This window comes from Lagenorhynchus albirostris, chromosome 12 (genome assembly GCF_949774975.1).
Source record: "Lagenorhynchus albirostris chromosome 12, mLagAlb1.1, whole genome shotgun sequence".
NCBI lineage: Eukaryota > Metazoa > Chordata > Mammalia > Artiodactyla > Delphinidae > Lagenorhynchus > Lagenorhynchus albirostris.
Genome location: NC_083106.1, coordinates 53,024,212 through 53,048,015, shown reverse-complemented (window position 1 = coordinate 53,048,015; position 23,804 = coordinate 53,024,212). Strand labels below are relative to the sequence as shown.

The 23,804-nt window shown below is 41.0% G+C and overlaps 1 long non-coding RNA gene across 1 annotated transcript in view; it reads left to right on the top strand.

The window, feature by feature from the left end:
- Positions 1 to 576: 576 nt before the first annotated feature.
- Positions 577 to 23,804, top strand: part of LOC132530208 (uncharacterized) — an 83,590-nt gene continuing 60,362 nt past the window's right edge. The window contains exon 1 of the long non-coding RNA XR_009543729.1: positions 577 to 649. This is a non-coding gene — a long non-coding RNA (uncharacterized LOC132530208). The remainder of the gene's footprint in view (positions 650 to 23,804) is intronic.

Sequence of the window (23,804 nt, the reverse complement as noted above, 5' to 3'; positions counted from 1 at the left end):
TCCCAGACCGAGTTATACTGTAGAATTGTGAAGAGCTTTTCCTTTTTGTTTTCCGTTAAAAATTTTTTTTATTGAAGTATAGTTAATCTTCAATGTTGTGTTAGTTTCAGGTGTACGGCAAAGTGATTCAGTTATTTATACATATATATATACATATATATAAATACACACACATATCCATGTTCTTTTTCAGATTCTTTTCCGTTATAGGTTATTACAAGATATTGACTATAGTTCCCTGTGCTATACAGTTTTAGAGTGCTTATGTTTACTGATCACCTGCAAAATTCTTGGAAATTTAAAAATCTGTTCTTGTGAGCTAGTACAAAAATGCTCCAGCACAGAAATTCCTTTTCTACCCCTGAGCAGCTTTGCGTGACCTTAAAGAAATTACTTTACTTATGGAGCTTTAGTTTTCTCATCTCAAATATAGTGAGAACATATTAGGTTATTGAAAGGATAAAATATTTATGACCATGCCCAACAGATGGTTAGATCTCTTAGATGTTTAGATGGTTAGGGCTCTTCTTAGTACATCAGAGATCTGAGCCATGTATTAATCTTCTTCTTTGACAGTTGTCCTCATTCTACTCTAAGCCTGTTTCTTCAACTGTAGAAAGAGAATACATGCCTACCACTCTGACACCTGGTAAGTAATCTTTTGGTTATTAATAATATTATTAGAATATTGTCAAATAGCAAGTTTGGTTCTAGTTGTCTTTCTTAATTTCTGCAGTGACTTATCATCTGAGTGCAGTTATTTCTGTGGGAACCCTAAATTATTCCTCTGTGTCTACCACAAAGAAAAATCTAAGTGGCTTCCATTTTCTGCCCTTGCTCTCTCTGTAAAATCTTCTTTGCCAACAGTAAAGCATCATTATCTTACTAAGAAATGCAGTGGGTCATTTCATTCTAGATCTATGGTTTGCCTTGAGCTAGAGAAATATTCCAAGTTCTCTAAGGAAGAATTCCAGCTCAGCTTACTTGCCAAAACTTGTCAGTAGATTCGTGGATTCTTTACGAGCAGAATCTTGGTTCCTCACTTTAATCTGTGCCCTAAATTTAAACATAGATTATCCCTTATTCTATTGTTTGTCAGGATTCCTACATTTTTCATGTTAACCTCATTTTCTGCATTGTAGTTTTCCATTCTGAGATGGAGATAAATCATATTGTCCCAGCCTGTTTGTAGTGTATTAATCATCCATTTCTCTTCCATGGGCTTTTCACATGGTTGCCCATTTTACATCTGTTCATTCCTTTCTTTTTTTTAGTTTTAATTTTTTTAACATCTTTTTTGGAGTATAACTGCTTTACAATGGTTTAGTTTCTGCTTTATAACAAAGTGAATCAGTTATACATATACATATACCCCCATATCTCTTCTCTCTTGCATCTCCCTTCCTCCCACCCTCCCTATCCCACCTCTCTAGGTCGTCACAAAGCACTGAGCTGATCTCCCTGTGCTACGCGGCTGATTCCCACTAGCTATCTATTTTACATTTGATAGTGTATATATGTCCATGCCACTCTCTCACTTTGTCCCATCTTACCCTTCCCCCTCCCCATATCCTCAAGTCCATTCTCTAGTAGGTCTGTGTCTTTATTCCCGTCTTGCCCCGAGGTTCTTCATGACCATTTTGTTTGTTTTTTAGATTCCATATATATGTGTTAGCATACGGTATTTGTCTTTCTCTTTCTAACTTACTTCACTCTGTATGTCAGACTCTAGGTCCATCCATCTCACTACAAATAACTCAATTTCGTTTCTTTTTATGGCTGAGTAATATTCCATCGTATATATGTGCCACATCTTCTTTATCCATTCATCTGTCGATGGACACTTAGGTAGCTTCCATGTCCTGGCTATTGTAAATAGAGCTGCAATGAACATTGTGGTACATGACTCTTTTTGAATTATGGTTTTCTCAGGGTATATGCCCAGTAGTGGGATTGCTGGGTCATATGGTAGTTTTATTTTTAGTTTTTTAAGGAACCTCCATACTGTTCTCCATAGTGGCTGTATCAATTTACATTCCTACCAACAGTGCAAGAGGGGTCCCTTTTCTCCACACCCTCTCCAGGATTTATTGTTTCTAGATTTTTTGATGATGGCCATTCTGACCAGTGTGAGATGATATCTCACTGTAGTTTTGATTTGCATTTCTCTAATGATTAATGATGTTGAGCAATCTTTCATGTGCTTCTTGGCCATCTGCATGTCTTCTTTGGAGAAATGTCTATTTAGGTCGTCTGCCTATTTTTGGATTGGGTTGTTTGTTTCTTTTTGATATTGAGCTGCATGAGCTGCTTGTAAATTTTGGAGATTAATCCTTTGTCAGTTGCTTCATTTGCAAATATTTTCTCCCATTCTGAGGGTTGTCTTTTCATCTTGTTTATGGTTTCCTTTGCTGTGCAAAAGGTTTGAAGTTTCATTAGGTCCCATTTGTTTCTTTTTGCTTTTATTTCCATTTCTCTAGGAGGTGAGTCAAAAAGATCTTACTGTGATTTATGTCATAGAGTGTTCTGCCTATGTTTTTCTCTAAGAGTTTTATAGTGTCTGGCCTTACATTTAGGTCTTTAATCCATTTTGAGTTTATTTTTGTGTATGGTGTTAGGGAGTGTTCTAATTTCATTCGTTTACATGTAGCTGTCCAGTTTTCCCAGCACCACTTATTGAAGAGGCTGTCTTTTCTCCACTCTATATTCTTGCCTCCTTTATCAAAGATAAGGTGACCGTATGTGCGTGGGTTTATCTCTGGGCTTTCTATCCTGTTCCATTGGTCTATATTTCTGTTTTTGTGCCAGTGCCATACTGTCATGATTACTGTAGCTTTGTAGTGTAGTCTGAAGTCCAGGAGCTTGATTCCTCCAGCTCCGTTTTTCTTTCTCAAGATTGCTTTGGCTATTCGGGGTCTTTTGTGTTTCCATACAAATTGTGAAATTTTTTGTTCTAGTTCTGTTAAAAATGCCAGTGGTGGGGCTTCCCTGGTGGCGCAGTGGTTGAGAGTCCGCCTGCTGATGCAGGGAACGTGGGTTTGTGCCCCGGTCTGGGAGGATCCCACATGCCGTGGAGTGGCTGGGCCCGTGAGCCATGGCCACTGGGCCTGCGCATCTGGACCCTGTGCTCCGCAACGGGAGTGGCCACATCGGTGAGAGGCCTGCATATCGCAAAAAAAAAAAATTTAAAAAAATGCCGGTGGTAGTTTGATAGGGATTGCATTGAATCTGTAGATTGCTTTGGGTAGTATAGTCATTTTCACAGTGTTGATTCTTCCAATCCAAGAACATGGTATATCTCTCCATCTATTTGTATCATCTTTAATTTCTTTCATCAGGTCTTTTGTCTCCTTAGGTAGGTTTGTTCCTAGGTAGTTTATTCTTTTTGTTGCAATGGTAAATGGGAGTGTTTTCTTAATTTGACTTTCAGATTCTTCATCATTAGTGTATAGGAATGCAAGAGATTTCTGTGCATTAATTTTGTATCCTGCTACTTTACCAAATTCATTGATTACGTTCATTCCTTTCTCATACAAGATGCACAGCCTACTTTTATTTCTGTTTCTTTATAAAATCTGATGTAAAATAGTGTATTTTTCCCCAGTACATTTCCATTGATTGAAGATTTATCAGAAATTATTTGACTCCATAAGTTCTATTTACATTATTTCTTTGCATTTCATGGTATTTTCACCTCCCAAACCCCTAAAGGACAGCAGCGCCAGCAATGACCTCTCAAACTGATTTTCTCAAGTCTTCCTTCTTAGAGCTTAGGCAGGTCTCACATTTCTTCAGGGCAGAGATTACCTGTTTTATTTATCATCTAATCCATAGGTAAACCTAGTGATTCTTTTGCTATGGTAGGATATAGAGAGGAATTTATTTGCAAGGCAAATAAGAAAATACTGAACTTTTATGCTCTTAAGACCGGACGTTGGAAGAAACTTATTCTTCAAAAATATATATCTTTTCTGAAGACTCAGCTATTCCTGAAGTGAACATAAATTATAATTTTTACTTTAAAGGTAGAGTGAGGGGCTTCCCTGGTGACGCAGTGGTTGAGAATCCGCCTGCCGATGCAGGGGACACGGGTTCGTGCCCTGGACCAGGAAGATCCCACGTGCCGCGGAGCAGCTGGGCCCGTGAGCCATGCCCACTGGGCCTGAGTGTCCGGAGCCTGTGCTCCTTAACGGAAGAGGCCACAGCAGTGAGAGGCCCGTGTACCACAAAAAAAAAAAAAAAAAAAAAAAAAAAAAAAAAAAAAAGTAGAGTGAAGATTAAAAAAAATTACTAAAGTCTTGTATATACATTCTACTACTGCCAATTGCATTACTTTAGTCGTATGATAGTAACCATGACATCATCGGTATAATCTAGTATTCCTTTGCATTTGGGGTTATGTTTTGACAGTGATCTTTATCTGCGTTTTTGAAAAGATAGATAAAAAATTGCTGCTTTTTCCTCCACGAGCATTTGAAGGTGATTACTGGTATATTTCAACACATATTGGTATATATGTTGTCATTGAAGTAGACGGTGAAATTAGAAAACTAACTTTCAAGTGCTCCCAAACAGTATATCTGTGTTTCACATGGCTGGGATTCTTAATTTTCTCTGCTCTTTCTCTTTCCCTGGTTCTCCAACTTTCCGCTTAAATGTCAGTGTTCCCAGGGTTCCATCTTTGGTCCTTTTTCTTCTCATGTTATACACTCTGCCGTGCCTACAATCATCACCACCACCCACACTCCTCAACTCCCACATTTCCATCTCCATCTCACTTCTAAGCCTCCCTTTCTCTATCTCCAACTGCTGGCTAGCCCTGGAAGATGTTTCCCCTTGGATCTCAGTATCCAGGAATGGGTGGTTCTCGGAAGCCACCGACTTGCTTTTAACTTAGGGTCTCAATGAAACGTTTGCTCGATTGTGTTTCTCTCTGTTTTGCCACTAGGAAGCTCAGGGCAGATCTGGTGGCCTATCCGTAGTTGTTGTTTAGGGTCTGCCTTTTACTTTTTGTGTATTAACCTCACCTCTGTCTTAATTCTCTTCACCTCAATTTTTCACCTAGTTGTTTTTATCCTGCTATAATGTATGTATTTATATAGCCTTGGTTTGGAATAGTCAAGGTAAAGTAATATGTGATTATATATATAAATATATCCTTTCTGAATATCTCCACCTTGATGGTCCATGTGGGTATAACAATGTCAACATGTTAGAAATATATCCTCCTCCTAACATTCTCTGTCATGAACTAATCCAACTAGTTTCCCAAACTAGCAGTAATCCCAACTTAATCTTTTTTTTTTTTTTTTTTTTTTGTGGTACACGGGCCTCTCACCGTTGTGGCCTCTCCCGTTGCGGAGCACAGGCTCTGGACGCGCAGGCTCAGCGGCCATGGCTCACGGGCCTAGCCGCTCTGTAGCATGTGGGATCTTCCCAGACCAGGGCACGAACCCGTGTCCCCTGCATCGGCAGGCGGACTCTCAACCACTGCGCCACCATGGAAGCCCCCAACTTAATCTTTGACTCTTTCTCTCTTTCCCATCATCACCTCCAATTAGTCACCAAAGTCTCCCAATTTATCAAGAGATTTCCTCTTCATCCCCACAGTCACTGTCCGACTGGACTACTGCAATGGTTTCTTGCCACTCCAGTTTGTTCTGTGTTCTGCTCCCAGAACAACCTTCCTAAAATATATATCAGATCCTATTAGCACCCTATTTAAAACCCTTCACTGTCTCCCCATGGCCCATAAGGTAAATTCCAAACCACTTTGTATGATGAACAAGGCCCTTCATGATTTGAACAGTGAACTCTTTCCTCTCCGTAGTCGGAGCTTATTCTCCTATCTAGAGGTCCACCACTCTCTGTGTCACCGTTTGATCCATGTTGGATTCCCCTGGAAGCAGACTCTGAGACACATAGCATTGGAGTGCAGGAGTTTGATCTGGCCATGGTCTTGGGATTACCCAGGTAAGAAGGGAAAAAAGCAGAAAGGGGCTGAGAGACAAGTCGGGCTGTGACAAGTGATATGCTGGAGCCAGCTTGCATGGAAATCGTCAGATGCTGTAAATCAGGGCTTTCTCTCCTCCCCCCAGAGAAACCGCTTACCAGCTCACCTCTGGTTGCAGTGCAATTGCAAAAGGCCTCGGCTGAACCCACAAAGTGTTTGAAAGCTGGGAAGGGCCTTCAGGGTTGTCCTAAACTTGAGGTGAGGGAGCTGGGCATCTATACCCCTCTGTTGTCAGTCACTGGATGTGGACTTTCTCTGGAAGGGGACATGACCTTGGGCAAACTCTCTTCAGCTGAGGCAGTTCCGAAAGAGGGCTGACAGCTGAAGGCTGTCTGTAGGCACCTCCCCGGCAGCTGGGGCAGCAAGTCCTTCAAGAGAAGCTTGCCACAAGTTCCCTACGGCCTCCGTATTTGCAGCTCTCTGAGCACCACTGGCTCTGCTGGGTGGGGAGGCAAGTGGCAGAGCGAGGCTCACGTTTAAGATTGGCCTCTGGCTCTTATAGCCTGGCAGCTGTAACAGGTAAAGGAGTCTTTTGACAAAGTCGATGGAGCCCCTGGTTTTCTCTCCAACCCTTGAATTAGGAATTTAAGAATTATGGGTTGTCTCCTTCCTTTATTAAGCTATCCAGCCCCCAAAGTCCTTTAGTTCATCAGCTTCTTCATGTTCTTTTACGGCAGTGGTTCTCAACTGGGGACAGGTTTGCCATCCAAAATTATACCACAGAGTTGGTCCGGTGAGGACCCTGCCACTGGCACCCTGAACATTGACCTGTACACCTTGCGTCTTGGACAGGATGCTCCATCCCTGGTGCTGAGTCGCTGCAGCCCCTTAGCACTGGGTGCTGCTGCCGCTGCTGCTGGTGTTCAAGAAAATCTCCTTGCTTGTCCTGCTCCTCTCTGTCCCCTGTTTCAAGGTCTGGAGCCGGTATATCGAACCTTTGAGGCCTGAGATGTTAACTGCAAACGATGCTGTGACAGTGGGTATCTGGCAGTTTCAGCTTGGATGGTGGGAGGTGGCCTTTACCTGTGGTCAAAATTCACCAGGAGGGCAATTTCCCAGACAGAGAAAGTGTGTAGATGCAGGAGAGCAAAATCCCGACTTTTAGGTGAAAAAGGTGTTAATTCCTCCTGACATTTGCATCTATTTCAGGCCATTTTATCATAAACATCTCCAACAGCAAAGCACTTGGATGTGTATAGCTCTCTGTATTTTTCCAGTGCATTACCTCAGGTTAATTTGTAGGTTTCTGACCCTGCCACAACTGCTGTTTACTTGATTACAAACACACACTCATACCTTGGTATGATAGCCTGATTATTATAATTACTTTCTCAGTATAAAAATAGGTATATGTCCTCTGAAGATCTTACCTTTGTTATTCAAATTCATTTCATCATGTGTTAGCAGTGCCAGGATAAACAATGCTGGAAACAATTTCCTAATGAAGTAAAGCTAGACAGCGTGACTTTTCATTTCTGTCTTTGATTAATTGTGTGCTCGTCTCCTCTTTTATGCAAGATAAATCCACATGTAAAGCTGTATCAAGGCAGAAAAACAAAGTCTCTTTTTCAAGAGTTCTTAGTTCTAGTGTGACTTTTTTTTTTTCTTATTGTCACTTGATGAATCTTTTCGTTCACCTTTTCTGACAACATCCAAGATGAAAAGTTCTGTGCTTCATAGATGAGCTGATGATCCCCTGACAGGGCTCTGCAAAAGTTTCTGGTTAGCCTGTCGCATAAAATACCAGTATTGTCTGGAAGACTCAGAGATTGCCAGTGCAGTAGGGCAATTTTTTAAAGTAAATTTAATGAGACATTCTAAAGGAAGGATCCAGAGGCAGGTCCATTTTGACTTTCACATAAAGACTAGGGGCAGCCAATTTGCCTGTCACTGTTGGAGATGTTTAGGGATGTTGGTAAGAACTCATTTTACATGTTAGCATACCCAAACATAGGATTGCTTTTTCATTGCTGCTTAAGGTGTCTCTCCATACTGTCATCTATCATCATTCCGGGTTTATAGATGGAGAAACTGACTAGGAAAAGCGGACCACAGACTCAGAATTAAAAGTCAGATATGAAAACAAATGATCAAATAAAAACCCAAGGCTTTTCCAGTGCAGGAAGGAAGGAGGGGAATCCTTCCCAGTCAGAGGCGGGCTGTCACAATCCCCAGTTTCTTAACTCATCAGAATGGTACACTTTTTTTGTCTCTTTTTTTTTTAAAATAAACTTTTAATTTTAGAATAGTTTTAAATTTACAGAAAAATTGGAAAGACAGTACAGAGAGTTCCTATTTGCCCCACCCCTGGTTTCCCCTGTTGTTAACATCTTATATTAGTATGGTACATTTGTCACAGTTAGTGAGCCAATACTGATATATTATTATTAACTAAAGTCCATATAGTTTATTCAGATTTCCTTAGTTTTTTAAAAAATATAATTGATGTATACGATTATATTAGTTTCAGGCATACAACATAATGATTTGATATTTGATATACTGCAGAACAATCACAATAAGTTTAGTTAACATCCATCACCATACATTTTTTTCTTGTGGCGAGAACGTTTTAAGATCTACTTTTTAGCAGCTGTCAAATATACAGTACAGTATTATTCACTACAGTCACAACACTGTACACTACATCCCCATGACTTATTATTTTATAACCAGATGGTTGTGCCTTTAGACCCCCTTCACCCATTTCACCATTCCCCCCTGCTGCCCCTTGCAACCACCAATCTGTTCTCTGTATCTCTGAACTTGTTTTTTCCAGATTCCATGAGGGAGATCATTTGGTGTTTGTCTCTGTCTATTTCACTTAGCATAATGCCCTCAAGGTCCATCCATACTGTCACAAATGGTAGGATTTCCTTCTTTTTTAATGGCTGAATAATATTCCATTGCGTGTGTGTATTATATTTTCTTTATCCATTCATCCATCAGTTGACACTTAGGGTGTTTTCATGTCTTGGCTATTTTAAATACTGCTGCAGTGAATATGGGGGCATGTATATCTTTTCCAGTTAGTATTTTCATTTTCTTCACATAAATATGCAAAAGTGGAATTTCTGGATCATATAGTAGTTCTGTTTTGAATTTTTAGCTTGATTTAGTCCTACTGGTTTATTTTTGCTTTTGTTATCTTTGCTTTTGGTTTCAAATCCAAAAAAAATCATTGCCAAGACTGATGTCAAGTAGCTTACTGCCTATGTTTTCTCGTTTCAGGTCTTAATTTTTGTGTACAGTGTAAGATAGTGGTCCAGTTTCATTCTTTTGTGTGTGCCTGTCCAGTTTTCCAACACCATTGTATATTCTTGGCTCGTTTGTCATAAATTAATTGACCATGTATGCATGAGTTTATTTCTGGGCTTTTTATTCTGTTCTACTCATCTATGTGTCTGTTTTTTTATGCTAATACTGTAATGTTTTGATTACTATAGCATTGTAATATAGTTTGAAATCAGGGAGTATGATGCCTCCAGCTTTGTTTTTCTTTCTCAAGATTGCTTTGACTATTCAGAGCTTTTTGTGGTTCATTACAAATTTTAGGATTGTTTATATTTCTGTGAAAAATGCCATTGGAATTTTGACAGGAATTGCGTTGAATCTGTAGATTGCTTTGGGTAGTATGGACATTTTAACAACTTAATTCTTCCAATTATGCTTTTTGTATTATGTATGAAACAAATCATCACACTCTAATTCATGTACATTGTCTCCCATGAAGAAATGTAAAGCAGGGTCAGAGGATAGAGTGACAGGGGCCGTTCTAGGTAGGATGATCAGGAAAGGGCTCTCTGAGGAAGTGAGGTGAGACCTCTATGAAGATCTGGGAGAGAAAATACCAAGCAGAGGGAAGAGTGGGCAAAGGCAGTTTATTTCTGAATGCAGCATATGTGATTCTTAGCAACTATGGTCCAGTCAGGTTTGGATTATGGATTCTCCAAATAATTGAACATAACATATAATCAGACTATAGCCGCACGTGCCCACGCGCACGCGCACACACACGTGCATGCAGGCACACTCTTCTGTCAAGATGCCATCAAGTAACATGAATTAGCTAAGTGGTTCTCAAACTCTAATATAAGTGAGAGTCACCTGGGAATCCAGGTGGAAATGAAAAGTGAACACTGCAGGACGGCTGGCAGGCTGCCAGGCATTCCGTTAGCTCTCACTTTTCCTTGTAGTCATCAGGCTTCAACTTTCTCTGAGCTTAGTTTTAACTTTTTCAGTAAAGGATAGTTTGCTGCTGTGGATCCAGGAAGCAGAAGATTATCACGAAAAGAGCAAAGGGTCACTTCCAGCTGGAAAGAGCAGATGAAGTCATTGGAACGATTTTTCCACTGAAGAAAACTACAAAATCTGGATGAAACTTTTTAAAAATGTTAAAGCATCGTAGAGATAAATGATTGTAAGGATTTACTAGGCCAGATTTTTGGAGAGGAAAGTGGAGCCTCTTCAACTCTCAGTCTTCTGTCCTCAGTCTGGAAGAAACCACTAAAAATGATCTTACGACAGCAGCGAGGTGGTGGGAAGGAGTATCAAAAATTTGAGTCTAGTACCTACCAGCATTAGAAGCTGCTGACCCCCTCCCCCAGGCCCCGGGTTGGGACTGCAAAGGGCTACACCATGGAAGTGTAGCTATACATGGCAGTCCATAGACTACTAGCAGCCTCGGGGGCTGGCAGAAGTGCTTTCTGGAGGAACAAAACATCACTGTAGGTCCAAAGTAGTTCTGTAACTATTTTTTTTAACACAGTGCCCTGCAAGACACAAAACAAACCAAAATCATGGTCAATCCAACCATCTGGACATTTTTATACTGATGATACTTGGGTGCATCTAATCAGAATTCAGCAGCTGACTGTTAATAGAGTAGGAACTACTAAGATTACTACATTGTATTACAAGTCAAAACAGGAACTGGTCAAACAAATAAATTTTGTCCGATGGATGGTAACTTGACAATGAAAAAGAACTACTTTTTCATGCAAAAACATGGATGACTCTCAGAAAGATTAAGCTGAGCAAGAGAAGGCAGTCAGGTACTGTACCTACGTATGGTGCCACTTATACGACATTCTAGATAATGCAAAAATAACCTATAGTGGCAGAAATCAGATTACTGGTCACCTGGCGCCAGGGGGCGGGGGGACTAAATGCAAAAATAATCTATAGTGGCAGAAAGCAGATTACTGGTCACCTGGCGCCAGGGGGAAGGGGGGACTAAATGCAAAAGGGCATGAGGAATATTTTGGGGTGATGGAAATGTTTTATATCTTGATTGTGGTGATTGTCACATGAGTGTATGTGCTTGTCAAACGCATCAGATTTTACACTTAAAATGGATGCATTTTATTTTATGTAAATTATACCTTAACAAAGTTGATTTGGAAAAGATAGTAAGTCCATCTCCCCTAAAACTTTTATTCTGTGTACTTTTCTCATCTAAACAATTCCAAGACTCATTTAATATAACGATGATTATTGCAATATTTGTTAAAAATGTGCTCTCATTTACTATGTGTGGTAGTACGCCCAATAATGATAATAATATTATTAGCCTTATTTTATTAAACTGTTCCTCACGTTATTTAGTAAATGTCTTCTTTAGGATCTGCCTGATATGAGCATCCACACCTAAACATATGCTCCTGAAAGCCTTCCAACAAAACTTTCTCATTGGTTTACTCTTCTTGCTAAGAAACAATAGAGAGATGTGATAAGTTTCATAATTTTAATACACTATGAAATATACAAATGTATATTTAAATGTGCGTTAAAGGAGTCGGGCAGATTGGTGAATGCTGATTTCCATTCAGCATTGGTTGGTTATTATTACAAGTGGTAACTTATTGAACGTAAGTTCTTTTTCTTATTACAGCTAGGATTAGAATTACATTAACAAAATAGGACTAATAAGGGAAAAAATGGATAGAAAAAGCCCAAATTAAAGTACTTCTATTATGAATCTCATAGTAAGAAATAAAGTAGGAAACAAACTTGGCATTTCTGAGACGTCTTGGGAATCACAGTCCATGCTCGCTGATTCTCTCGCTCCTGTTAACAAGCCAGTCACCTTCTGCACTCAGACTGAGAAAGTCATTATTTTTCTTTGTGGGCTGTAATTCTGCTAACGCTGGTGCTCTTGTTATAGCAGTCCTGTAACTCAGTTGGCTAGGATGGATTTGTAGACTCTGGGTCTTTACTGATAACCTTTACTGACCTTGTAAGATTCACAGATCCTTATTATGGCAGAAGTCCAAAGTGCTTCATGAATCAAAATGTTTTGGCACAAACATGTGATTCTGAGTACACTAGACTGAAAAGAGCTTGCTATGCAATGAGAGACCACGCTACTTAAACCAACAATTTTCCTTGAAAAGCACAGTGTTAAATACGGGCATGAATGTTTGTTCTCCAGCAGGGCACATCTAGCTCCCTACTCGTCATCCTTTGTACTCCAAGGAAATTAAGGCATGTCTTGAATTGTGATGATGCCTGAGTCAACACAAAAAACACTAAATTTTATACATATCTGTGTTGACATAAATTGAGATCCTTTCCAGCTCTTATAGCAAAATTGAATCCCTGCATAAGAGAATTGTATGCAATAAGATGTAATCTCTTAAATATTTTACCGAGGGTTTCTTAGCATTCATTCAGGAGAATTATGTTTGGGGAATGTGAATATGTCAGTGAAGAAAATAATGTTATAACCCAGAGAAGCAGCTTTTTATTGGCATTCATAAAACCAAATCCTTATTTCTTGGAAGACCAAAGCTAATGATGACATTCCCTATAGTAACTTCATCAGTTAGTTCATAAATTTCCTTGAGTGTCCACCCATGGTATTGCAAAGCCTGTTTTATATACTCTGGAGCACTAGGAGAGGAAACACTGGAGGAGGTGTTTTGCCCTCAAGTTATGTAAATTTTAATTAGTATTAAATGAGAAACATAAAAGAACACAATGTGTGTGTATACACACATATCTACATTATCTATCTATCTTCATCATCATCTATCTTATGCAGCTAAATACAGAGATTAACTAGGGGTGGTGGTTGTGTTTGGGACAATGGGGAAGTAAGTGCAATTAACACAATTAAAAAAAAAAACTCAGGCTTCCAGGGTGGTGCAGTGGTTAAGAATCCACCTGCCAGTGCAGGGGACACGGCTTCGATCCCTGGCCTGGGAAGATCCCACATGCCGCGGAGCAACTAAGCCCATGCGCCACAACTGCTGAGCCTGCGCTCTAGAGCCTGCGAGCCACAACTACTGAGCCCACACGCTCTAGGGCCTCCGTGCTGCAGCTACCGAGCCCGCGTGCCTAGAGCTGGTGCTCTGCAACAAGAGAAGCCACCGCAATGAGAAGCCCGCGCACCACAACGAAGAGTAGCCCCCGCTCGTCGCAACTAGAGAAAGCCTGTGCGCAGCAATGAAAACCCAACACAGCCAAAAACAAAATAAACAAAAATTAAAAAAAAAAATCTCTGCTAGTACTGCCATAGTCATCTACTTCTTCCTTTTTAAATAAGGGGCTTAATTTGATCATGTGTTAGACATTGAATAGGCACAGGTAACTCCTCCTGCAACAAGAATATAGAAAGAACTTGTTATATGTGAGTCCCAAAGGGCTCACTTGGATCTTCAGTATTCCCCACCAAACTTTTAATTTTAGAAGAACCATAGTCTGAAGTTGACATAAGCAAAAGAATTCAGGATATCTTTTAGTGTACTTGTTTGTTTTTGCCAAGACCTGTTACCAGTCGGGGTCTGAGGACCAAGCTGATATCCCAAGGAGGGCCCTCTGGCACTTGGTACTCGCCGTCTGTCTACATAGGGCCATCTTACAGGAGACTTGTAACCCTTCTCTGCCTCCTAGTCCTCATCAGGAATATCCCAGGCCATCTGTACATGTTTCCAGAATCTCGAATCTTGAAAAAATAGGACTGAGGTCTCAATCTTTTCCCTCCAGAAGACTTCTTATCTCCTATGAAAATAACCACCTCTTTAAAAAAAAACTTCAGGCCCACGGAAAAGAATATAAAAAAGAATGTATATATGTGATAACTTGAGTATATGTGTGTATAACTTTGCGGTATGGCAGAAATTAACACAGCATTGTAAATCAACTACACTTCAATGAAAAAAAAACAAAAAACGTCAAGCCCCATGTAATAATAGCAGTGGAGAGGTCTATTACATGAAGATACCTGCGTACTCACCAGACCCTTACCAAACCAGAGACATGTTAAATCTGCTCATCTAGATCCCCTCCACCTCGCTCAAACAGGGAGTATAACTCAGGGAAGTAGAGGATCAAAATTTAAAGCTGCCTGCTACATATTTTACCTGAAAAAGAAATTAAGTAAGCTATGCACTCGAGCGCATATATATTCTCATTTACCGTTAAAATACTCTTTAAAAATGTGTTTACTCTCTCAAATATGTAAGTAAAATTGACAGCTTAGGAAAGGCCCTATGTTTACTCTGTGGTTTTGCCTAAATCCTCATCCATTGTCAATGTGAGTATAAATACCTAAGTTTGAAGAACATGGAAGTGATCATTAACTTGCAAAAAGTACAAAGCAAGTGCTTTAGAAACTCATGGGAGGAAAAAATAATTTCTGTTTGGAGAATATTCAAGGCAAACTTGATGGAAAAGTTTTCTTTTTTTTTTGGCTGCGTTGGGTCTTTGTTGTTGCGTGCAGGCTTCTCTAGTTGTGGTGAGCGGGAGCTACTCTTCATTGCAGTGCGCGGTCTTCTCATTGTGGTGGCTTCTCTTGTTGCAGGGCACCGGCTCTAGGCGCGTGGGCTTCAGTAGTTGCAGCACACAGGCGCGGTAGCTATGACACTCAGGCCCTAGAGCGTGCGGGCTCAGTAGTTGTGGCTCGCGGGCACTAGAGTGCAGGCTCAGTAGTTGTGGCTCACGGGCTTAGTTGCTCCGTGGCATGTGGGATCTTCCTGGACCAGGGATCGAACCTGTCCCCTACATTGGCAGACAGATTCTCAACCATTACGCCACCAGGGAAGTCCGATGGAGGAGTTATTTTCCATCGTGGCATCAATGGCATAGACTTGAGTCAGCCACGCACACATATGTTTGATCTGTGTAATGCTTCTCCCTTCCCAATCCTTCTGCATACGTTTCAAGATGGCAGTTTGAGTTTTCAAAGAAGGTCAAGGGATGGATATGAAGAAGGGTGAGTTGTTGAAAAAGAGCAAGTTGTATTTGTAGAATCGGAGACTGTTTGGGCTGAATTATGTCAGGTTTACGATGTCAGGTTAAAGGAGGGGTGACTCTCAGATGTCAAGGACACAGATGATAGAAACTCTCCTATCACACAAGTCTTTGTGAGAAGAAAGACCCTTTCTCCCACCACAGAAATCAGAGTGCAGACCTTCTTTCTGCTTGCTTTCATAACGAGAATACAATATCTACTTATCTCTCTTGTGATATTGTCAGCAATTGATAGGTATAAAATAGTGGGTCCATTATTTTATAAGAGATTGTGAAATGGTGATATTCTAGTTCTATAATTTCTTCATCATGTTTTAATTTACATAATGCCATTTTTTTTGCTTCTTCATCCATTTGGTTACCCTATGAATTAACTTTGCTCCCTGGAAGCCAAAGCTTGAGGCAAAGTTTGCATGCTGGAGTTTTATTGGGAGATGCAATTCCAGGACAGCACAATTGAAGGAGAAAGGGAAGTGAGGCAGGAAAAACAACTGCAAAGTGGCATGTTCTAGAGCTGGCATAGCCTCACAAAAATACACGACTGGTTGTTTGATCACATAGGACGTCTGCCAGAGAGCAGTGTGAAGCACTACATCTTGGAACAGTCCATAAGGGAGAAACGGAGGCAAACCTATCTGCTGATGGTTTCCCAAATCCTGTCTCTCGCTGGTCAGAGTTCAAAGTTCACTTCAAGGGGCGTTAACTCCTCTAACCTTCCAGGTTGACCTATCAGACTGCCCCAGGCAGTGTTTGGGGAAGCCAGTTGCCATACACTAATGTTTAATACAGTATCTGGGTCCAGAAGCAGTGGGAGGAGCCAGCCTCTTTATGCCCATCCCCTCAAGTTGGACCTGGGCATCAGAGCTGCTGCTGCCTCCACAGCAGCAGGCATGACGGCTGCCATGCTCAGAGCCCAGCTCTTATCTCAGAGGAGGCTGAGACAGTTAGCAGTGTTAGGAGAGCATGCAACAGTGGTAGTAGTGGGGACGTCCACCGAAGAAGTGGCCAAATCTCAGGGGCAGGTGGGCTGTGCAAATACGGGAGGTGCATGAACTCAGTTTTGTATGAAAACAAAAACTCAGCTTTAGATGATGATATATTTAGGATTTCAATTTTATATGCTCTGAGGCCTACTTCATACAAACAAGGCAGGATAAATGCTTGAAGTTTTCCTTTTTCAAATCATTTTTCAGAGTAGTGACTTGGTTCCATAGATCCTCCAAGGGTGATCAGTGAGGATTGTACATTTTGTTTTGTTTTTTAGGAGGGTGGGCATATTATTACAAATCCACGGATTTTTAAAAAACTGAGTTGACTTACTTCAATCCATTGAAATTTGTATTTCACATAAATGCATATCTTATAAACGTCCAAACTGTCCCTTCTTTGGCCAGTGGAAGCCCTTTCAGGTCGCTTCCTGACTTTTACTGACATATTTCTGGAAGTCTTTGAGAGTTCCTTTGCTTTCCGGTGTGACCACGTATCTTGTACATTTCCTGCCTCAGACCTGGAATCGGCCATGTCTGCAAGGAGCCCTGGTTCATATTTGTGGGAATAATATTCAGAGCCACACTCTGGACACTAAGGATAAAGTAGCAGAATATGGAAGGTAAATATAAGTGTTAGGAAAATTTTATTAAATAAAAAGCGTCAAAAATAGAAAAATTAGATTCTCAACAGGAAAACTAAATTTTTGACAAATGTAAGTAATGGAAATGTATATATATTTCAAATCTAGAGGAAAATTCAAAATTTTACTTCAGTGACTTGGCAGACTCCTATTTAAAGACTCATTAAGGAAAACCTTTCATTCAGTTAATCAAACAAACATTATTTGGGTACTTTCTGTTGCAAATTTTTGAATGCTCATAGGTTTTTAAAAAGTGCACCTTGTCCTGAGAATGGAATCTTGAAACTAGCCAGGGACCTGTGTATGTACATTTTACAAAGGAAGCTCTCTTAAATATAATGGGACCAGGGAGAATGGGGTGGGGGGAGCAGAGAGAATTAATTTATTTAGCAAACATCCATTTACCTTCTATGTGCTAAGCTCTGCCATTGAGAATTCAAAGGTGAATTTAAATATAAGATTTAGCCCTTTAGGTATTTCCAGATAATTTGAAACTAAAAGAAGAAAATAACTAATTAAAATACCATGTTTTAACTAGTAACTGAGCTGCTAACTTCCATAGACTGAGAGGGAGAGACCTACAGCCAAGACAGAGTTGGGGGAAGGCTTCTAGGAGCAAGAGGCATTAAACTTGAGCTTGAAGAATGACTTCGCCAGATAGAGAAAGGTTGTGGAAAAAAGAACATTCAGGCTATAGAAAAAAGCATGTGCAAAGCCAAAGAGATGGGTAAGGGAATGGTCCCAATGGAATGGCAAGATGTTCTGTGTGTCAAAAACAGAAGAGAATGTGGAGTAAGCCTGCAATGAAGAGAGCAGAGGGAGTTGAGTCTGGAGTTGAATACAAATAGTCACATTGAGAATGGGGTTATACATCACGCTAAGCATTTGAACTGTTCAGTTAATTAAACAAGATTGAGTTTGTGTGAGATGTATCATTTCAGAATACAGTTTTGTCATTTCCTTCATAGATAAGATGTTGACCTTAAAACAAGTTTCAAGCTTAGCTGGAGGGAGCAAAGACCACAGTGTTCTGAGCAGGCCAGTGGGCATTGGGAGGACAGGGGCTCAGGTTGAGGGTATGGGGAATGTAGGTGGGAGGCGGCTGCTCAGACAGCCAGGAGGGTCCCAGAGCGCCTTACTGAAGCTCTAATTTCATGACTGCAATTCCTCTCGACTTCCAGTCTTGACCCCGTAGTGACTTTTCATTAGGAACTCTTTCTGTCTTAGTTCCTGACTTTGCTGATGATTTTCGAGTGGTTGAATCCTCTAAGGACAGGGATCTCTAGTAGTGGGAACTATCTTTGGGTCCTGCACTCTCACCTGGTAGATCTCTAAGTTAATAAGAGCGCAGGGTCCTGACAGGGTTTATACATTGATCTATTTGGGGATAGGAACTTCCACGGGAGTTTGAAATAGGGTCTGACAAATGAGACCCTGTGGATAGTGTCACACTACTTGTATTAGGATAAATCTAAACTTCTGTAATAAAGACACTCCACAATACCATGACTTTAATAGCAATAGTAATGATAATAACAATAATAAAATTTCTTTCTCTCTCTCACTAGTAGTTTCAAAATGAGTGTCGTAGGTCAGTGGGATCACTCTGCTCAAGTGAGGACCCAGGTTCCTTCCAAGTCATGGCTCTGCCATCTCTTGGCCAGTGTGCCTCAAACTTTAATGTGCATATGAATTCCCTGGGGATCTTGTTAAAATGAAGATTCCATTTCAGTAGGTCTGGGGTGGGACCTGAGATTCTGCGTTTCTAACAGTTCCTAGATGATGCAATGCTGCTGTTCCCTGACCATACTGGAGTAGCCAGACCCTAGGGCGTTATCATTGTCTGCATGGTCCACGCTGAGTCACTGCCACAGTCAGGGTCTAACCTACCCTGAAAAGGAGATGTGGGGGGACGGTGGAGGCTCCCTTGATGACCTGGAGGTGGCACACAGCACTTCTGCTCACGTTTCCTGGATAAAATCTTAGTTACATGGCCATACCTAATGGCAAGGATGTCTTGGAAATGTAACCTTGCTGGGCAGCCATGTACCCAGCCACAGTTCTTACTTTTGGAGAGCGGGAAGCAGATGTTGGCAGACAACTCCCAGTCCCTCCACATTCCTCTATCTAAAGTCCCCTCGTGCACCTCTCAGAGGCTTCTGGTGGTCGCCCAGTAACGTGAGGTGTACTCAGGGAAGCGTCCGTGACGCTTTCCAGACAGCACTTCACAGCATTCTTTCCTCCAGCACATTCTTGAGATATCCTGCTCTCGGGATTTCCTGGGTACAGAGGTTCTCTTTCTGCCTTCATGACTTTGGAAGTGAACAAGATGACCAAATTATACCTCTTCAAGATCTACTTGTTTAAGGCTTCCTGTTTTTGTGAGGATACATTGATGCTTCAAACCCAGTATCACACATTATACCAGTAAAGACAATCTTGGCTGGGCTGGATCAACTGCGCTGCAGGCTTTCCCATCTGATGAGCGAGATACGATAATAAATGAGTGGAGGCCACTGGCAAGATGCATAGGCAGCCTCAGAGTGAATCATAACCACAGTACATTTATAATAAAGCCCCCGTTCATATGCAGGCAGACATTAGACGGTCAAATAGCTCAAGGATACTGAATGAAAAACTTACTATTCATGAGTGATAATATTTGCCCTTCTATTTTTAGTTACCTGATTGAAAAGTATCTGGCTTATTCACTGAAAGAAATTTTTGCTTCCTGATACTCATCTCAATATTCAAGCAAGTGAAATAGAATTAACTGTTTTAGCCGAAAAGCTAGAAGGGCAAAGAATGATTGAGCAAGCACTCCATGGCTGCTTTAATGTGTCCTTAATAAACGGCCTTAATAAATGTGTAGGAAGAGATACTAAGCTGCTCTCTGAAAAAAAAAATTAAATGTGTATATTCTCCCCTCAAAATACAGGCCTAGAGAACAATGAGCCCTTAGTTGAATTTTCTCCTCAGCGTGACATTTCTCTGTTACCGTTCATTGAAATGAAAAATTCCAAAGTGAGAAAAAAAAACCCGAAATATTATTCTCGAAATCAAATAAGGCTACCATGTCCTTCCATTAGCCCCAACAGTTGCTTCCAATTATTGTAAGCAGATTTTCTCATTTGTGCTTTTTAGAGAAACAATATTTGAATTTCAGGAGGAGAGCTGAGAATTGAATCATGTTATATACATGCTCAAGACTGTAGCAGCAGTCCAGAAGAGAAGGAAGAATTCTCCCTGGATTCTGAGTCAAAATATATTTAAACCCTAGCCATCTAGTTTTCAAATAATCGTGATAATGATGAAAATAGTGACGACGAAGATGATGATGATGATAGCCAGCATCTGTGGAGTGCTGACTGCAAACATGGCACTGTTCTAACGCTTTCCATGTATTAACTCACTTAATCCTCATAAAAACTCTTTGAGGCAGGTCGTATTATCATCCCCACTTTATAGTTGAGAAAAATGAGGCACAGAGATGCTAAATAATCTCCCGCGGTCACACAGCTACTGTAGCAGACACCGTTCACCCAAGATCTGTTTCTTCTTTCTGGGCACATAGCCAGCTGACATTTCCCAGCCTCTTTGCAGGAAGATTGGCCACTGGACTAAGTACTGGCTGATGGAGTATGAGTGATGTGTGCCACTTCTAGACTAAAGCTTTTTAGAAGCAGGAGTGCCCCCTCCATGCTCTTTTACCATTTGCCTGCTGGATGGCGACTCTGCTGAGGCACTGGGGGCTGGCAGAGCCACAAGTAGAAGGGGACCGAATCGCTCCCACCCATCGGTAACACCCTCCTTGGAGTATCGCAGAGACGAAAAACAAGCTTTTACTCTGTCTGAATCATTACACCTTTGAGCGTCTACTTGTTACTACAATATAGCCAGCCCCAGTTAACACCCCAAAAAGTGGTGGAATCTGGATTTGAATCCAGGCAGGCTGGCTGCATCATCGCCCTTGGTTAAATCACTTAACTTCTTAATTTGATAAATGGGAATGCTTGTTGCCACCTGTCTCTCTTAGCTTCTGAGCTAGTGTCCTGCAGTCTCCAGTAGAAGACTGAGTTCTGTGCAGCTCCTGAGGAAATCTGGGACAGAGTCAGCAGTACCCTAGACAAGGTGTTCAGCTTGGTTTTGGTTAATAGTCTACCCAGGATTAAGCCTTGTCATAGCTAGGGCCAGGATACTCTTTCTGGGGACCTTAGTCATCAGCTGGGCTTCTGTAGGCTCCACGAGGCTCTTTCTGTTGTGCACCATCTCCAGATGAGATGTCTTCTGGTCCAGAGCAGACCCAGTCCATCTCTTCTCTGCAATGTGCGCTGTGGCTCTCCCTCTAGGGGGTTTGCCTTTTAACAATGCCAGTTCTCCGAATTCCAGTCCCTCTTACTGTAGCCTGTTTCTATTTCCCACCTGTCTGCCACTGAGATCCCAGTGTGACATAAACCAACTTGCCTAACTTTTCACCCTGACAGTATATGCCCTGCCTTACCTGACAGAGTTATTGTAAGGATGAATTTAAGTGTATAAAATTGCGTTTGAAATGTGTGGTATAAAATTAGGTATTATTATTAACATGTTTAAATCTTTAATTATCAAGTGAAAGAAGCAATTTTATTTTGTTCAACTAGATATTAGTTGAAGAAATGGCCTAAATATTTTTTAAACAATAGTTAAAAATGTTTTTATTGAAGTATAGTTGATTTACAATATTACATTAGTTTCAGGTATATAGCATAGTGATTCAGTATATTTACAGATTATACTCCATTAAAAGTTATTACAGGGCTTCCCTGGTGGTGCAGCGGTTGAGAGTCCACCTGCCGATGCAAGGGACACGGGTTCGTGCCCCGGTCCGGGAATATCCCACTTGCCGCGGAGCGGCTGGGCCCGTGAGCCATGGCCACTGAGCCTGTGCGTCCGGAGCCTGTGCTCCGCAATGGGAGAGGCCACAACAGTGAGAGGTCCGCATACCGCAAAAAACAAAAACAAAAACAAAACAAAAAAAACAAAACAAAAAAACCAACCAAACAAAAAAAGTTATTACAAGACAATAGCTATAATTCCCTGTGCTATACAATATACCCTTGTTATTTATCTATTTTATACATAGTAGTTTGTATCTTTTAATCTCATGCCCCTAATTTTCCCCCCACCCCTTCCCTCTCCCCTTCAGTAACCACTAGTTTGTCTTCTATATCTGTAAGTCTCTTTCTGTTTTGCATATACATTCATTTGTATTATTTTTTAGATTCCACATATAAGTAATATCATACAGTATTTGTCTTTCTCTGACTTACTTCACTAAGCATAATATTCTCAGGTCCATCCATGTTGCCGCAAATGGCAGGATTTCATTCTTTTTATGACTAGTATTCCATTGTATATGCAGACCACGTCTTCTTTATCCATTCATCTGTTTTTGGTTTTTGTTTTTGTTGGCCATGCTGCACGGCTCGTGGAATCTTAGTTCGCTGACTAGGGATTGAACCCCAGGCCCTCAGCAGTGAGAGTGCAGAGTCTGAATCACTGGACCGCCAGGGGATTCCCTATCCATTCATCTGTTGATAGGCATTTGAGTTGCTTCCATGTCTTGGCTATTGAAACTAGTCCTGCTATGAACACTGGGGTGCATGTATCTTTTTGAATTCATGGGTCTTTTTTTTTCCAAATATATACCCAAGGAGTGGGATTGCTGGATCATAGTTCTATTTTTAGTTTTTTTAAGGAAACTCCATACTGTTTTCCATAGTGGCTGCACCAATTTACATTCCCACCAACAGTGTACAAGGGTTCTCTTTTCTCCATATCCTCTTCAACATTTGTTATTTGTACACTGTTGGGGTTTTTTTTTTGTTTTTTTGGGGGTTTTTTTGCGATATGCGGGCCTCTCACTGTTGTGGCCTCTCCCGTTGCGGAGCACAGGCTCCAGACGCGCAGGTCCAGTGGCCATGGCTCACGGGCCCAGCCGCTCCGCGGCATGTGGGATCCTCCTGGACCGGGGCACGATCCCGCATCCCCTGCATCGGCAGGCAGACTCCCAACCACTGCGCCACCAGGGAAGCCCTGTAGACTGTTTGATGGTAGCCATTCTAGCCAGTGTGAGGTGATACCTCATTGTGGTTTTGATTTGCATTTCTCTAATAATTGGCCGTGTTGAGCATCTTTTCATATGCCTGTTAGCCATCTGTATGTCTTCTTTGGAAGAATGTCTATTCAGGTCTTCTGTCTTTTTTTTAAATAAATTTATTTATTCATTTATTTTTGGCTGCGTTGGGTCTTCGTTGCTGCACACAGGCTTTCTCTAGTTGTAGTGAGTGGGGGCTACTCTTTCTTGCGGTGCAAGGGCTTCTGATTGTGGTGGCTTCTCTTGTTGTAGAGCACAGGCTCTAGACACATGGGCTTCAGTAGTTGTGGTGCTAGGGCTTAGTTGCTCTGCAGCATGTGGGATCTTCCCGGACCAGGGCTCAAACCCGTGTCCCCTACATTGGCAGGCGGATTCTTTACCACTGCGCCACCAGGGAAGCCCTTCTGCCTTTTTTTGATTGGGTTGTTTGGGTTTTTTTGATATTGAGTAGTATGAACTGTTTGTATATTTTGGATATTAACCCCTTGTTGGTCATGTCATTTGCAAATATTTTCTCCCATTCAGTAGGTTGTCTTCTCATTGTGTCAATGGTTTCCTTTGCTGTGCAAAAGCTTTTAAGTTTAATTAGGTCCCATTTGTTTATTTTTCCTTTTATTTCTTTTGCCTTAGGAGACAGATCCAAAAAAATACTGCTATGATTTATATCAAAGAGTGTTCTTCCTGTGTTTTCTTCTAGGAGTTTTATGGTTTTGGGTCTACATTTAGATCTTTAAACCATTTTGATTTGTTTTTTATATGGTGTGAGAAAA